This window comes from Anomaloglossus baeobatrachus, unplaced genomic scaffold, assembly GCF_048569485.1.
Source record: "Anomaloglossus baeobatrachus isolate aAnoBae1 unplaced genomic scaffold, aAnoBae1.hap1 Scaffold_62, whole genome shotgun sequence".
In the NCBI taxonomy this organism is placed as follows: domain Eukaryota; kingdom Metazoa; phylum Chordata; class Amphibia; order Anura; family Aromobatidae; genus Anomaloglossus; species Anomaloglossus baeobatrachus.
This window is the reverse complement of record NW_027444986.1, coordinates 61,741-65,170: the sequence shown is the minus strand read 5'-3', so window position 1 is coordinate 65,170 and position 3,430 is coordinate 61,741.

Here is a 3,430-nt window from a genome sequence, read left to right as displayed (position 1 = left end):
TTTGTTTAGCTTGAAATTTAATATAGTTCCACCTTATTGGTGTTCTTTGGGACACTCTTCATCTACCTAAAGGCTATTGGCTCTTCAAAGAAACTTGGACAGCACCCCTTTTTTGGTGCACTTTTTTTCCGATACATGACCATTATGCACTTATGCTATTTATTGCTTGTATATTTTGGTTCACCTGAGGTTAATTGTATGTGTCCTCATCATTGTCTGTTTTATGTGTTTGTCTTTTAACAAATTTTTCAATAAAGATTATATACTTTTATATTGGCTGGTTCACTCACATCTTTATAGGTTCTTACTGCTTAAATGAGTGTAGCTATCTTTACTTTTTGGTCATTCAATTGGTTCTTTTGAGTTTACATTAGTTCACATAATCCTAGTGACTGTGCACACAACATTGCGAAACAAATGCAAAAGACATTATCTGGCCTATCAATCCAATGGAAACTCATAGGCAACACAGTCCATTAGACTAGGCAAATACATGCAGCCATACAAAGTTCATGGGCCTTGCCTCAGAGTCGAACCCACAACCTCTTGGAGAACAAGCAAAGAGCCTACCACTAAACCAACACAGAGAAGTTGGGAACTGACTCTACATTAATTCACATAATCCTAGTGACTGCGCACACAACATGGCCAAACAAAAGCAAAAGACAGTACCTGGCCTATCAATCCAATGGAAACTCATAGGCAACACAGTCCATTGGACTAGACAATTACATGGAGACATACAAAGTCCATGGGCCTTGCTTCAGAGTCAAACCCACAACCTCTCGCAGCCAAGCAAAGAGCCTACCACTACACCAATACAGAGAAGTGGGAAACTGATTCTACATTAATTCACATAATCCTACCGACTGCGCACACAACATGGCTAAACAAAAGCAAAAGACAGTACCTGGCTTATCAATCCAATGGAAACTCATAGGCAACACAGTCCATTGGACTAGGCAATAACATGCAGCCATACAAAGTCCATGGGCCTTGCCTCAAAGTCGAACTCACAACTTCTCGCAGCTCAAGCAAAGAGCTTACCACTACACCAACACAGAGAAATGTGAACCTGCCTCTACATTAATTCACATAATCCTAGTGACTGCGCACACAACATGGCCAAACGAAAGCAAAAGTCCATACCTGGCCTATCAATCCAATGGAAACTCATAGGCAACACAGTCCATTGGACTAGGCAATTACATGCAGCCATAAAAAGTCCATGGGCCTTGCCTCAGAGTCAAACCCACAACTTCTCGCAGCCCAAGCAAAGATCCTACCAATACACCAACACAGAGAAGTGGAAAACAGATTCTACATTAATTCACATAATCCTAGTGACTGCGCACACAACATGGCCAAACGAAAGCAAAAGACAGTACCTGGCCTATCAATCCAATGGAAACTCAGAGGCAACCCCATCCATTGGACTAGGCAATTACATGCAGCCATACAGAGTCCATGGGCCTTGCCTCAGAGTCTATCCCACAACCTTTGGCAGAACAAACAAAGAGCCTACAACCACACCAACACAAAGAAGTAGGAAGCTGCATCTACATTAATTCACATAATCCTAGTGAATGCGCACACAACATGGCCAAACAAAATCAAAAGACATTACCTGGCCTATCAGGCCAATGGAAACTCATAGGCAACACAGTCCATTGAACTAGGCGATTACATGCAGCCATACAAAGTCCATGGGCCATGCCGCAGAGTCAAACCCACAACCTCTCGCAGCCAAGCAAAGCAGCTTCCACTAGACCAACACAGAGAAGTGGGAAACGGATTCTACATTAATTCACATAATCCTAGTGACTGCGCACACAACATGGCCAAACAAAAGACAATACCTGGCCTATCAATCCAATGGAAACTCATAGGCAACACAGTCCATTAGACTAGGCAAATACATGCAGCCATACAAAGTTCATGGGCCTTGCCTCAGAGTCGAACCCACAATTTCTTGGAGAACAAGCAAAGAGCCTACCACTAAACCAACACAGAGAAGTTGGAAACCGACTCTACATTAATTCACATAATCCTAGTGACTGCGCACACAACATGGGGAAACAAAAGCAAAAGACATTACCTGGCCTATCAAGCCAATGGAAACTCATAGGCAACACAGTCCATTGAACTAGACAATTACATGGAGACATACAAAGTCCATGGGCCTTGCCTCAGAGTCAAACCCACAACCTCTCGCAGCCAAGCAAAGAGCCTACCACTACACCAACACAGATAAGTGGGAAACTGATTCTACATTAATTCACATAATCCTACCAACTGCGCACACAACATGGCCAAACAAAAGACAATACCTGGCCTATCAATCCAATGGAAACTCATAGGCAACACAGTACATTATCATAGGCAATTAAATGCAGCCATACAAAGCCCATGGGCCTTGCCCCAGAGTCGAACCCACAACCTCTCGTAGCCCAAGCAAAGAGCCTACCAATACACCAACACAGAGAAGTGAAAAACTGATTCTACATTAATTCACATAATCCTAGTGACTGCGCACACAACATGGCCAAACAAAAGCAAAAGACAGTACCTGGCCTATCAATCCAATAGAAACTCATAGGCAAAGCAATCAATTGGACTAGGCAATTACATGCAGCCATACAAAGTCCATGGGCCTTGCCTCAGAGTCGAACCCACAACCTCTTGTAGCCCAAGCAAAGAGCCTACCACTACACCAACACAGAGAAGAGCGAAACTGACTCAACATAAATTCACATAATCCTAGTGACTGCGCACACAACATGGCCAAACAAAAGCAAAAGACAGTCCCTGGCCTATCAATCCAATGGAAACTCATATACAACATAGTACATTGGACTAGGCAATTACATGCAGCCATACAAAGTCCATGGGCCTTGCCTCAGAGTCAAACCCACAACCTCTGGCAGAACAAGCAAAGAGCTTACAACTACACCAACACAAAAAAGTAGGAAGGTGCGTCTTCATTAATTCACATATTCCTAGAGACTGCGCACACAACATGGCCAAACAAAAGCAAAAGACATTACCTGGCCTATCAAGCCAATGGAAACTCATAGGCAACACAGTCCATTGGACTAAACAATTACATGCAGCCATACAAAGTCCATGGGCTTTGCCTCTGAGTCAAACCCACAATTTCTCGCAGCCCAAGCAAAGAGCCTACCACTACACCAACACAGACAAGATGGAAACTGAGTTTACATTAAGAACCTATAAAGATGTGAGTGAACCAGCCAATATAAAAGTATATAATCTTTATTGAAAAATTTGTTAAAAGACAAACACATAAAACAGACAATGATGAGGACACATACAATTAACCTCAGGTGAACCAAAATATACAAGCAATAAATAGCATAAGTGCATAATGGTCATGTATCGGAAAAAAAAGTGCACCAAAAAAGGGGTG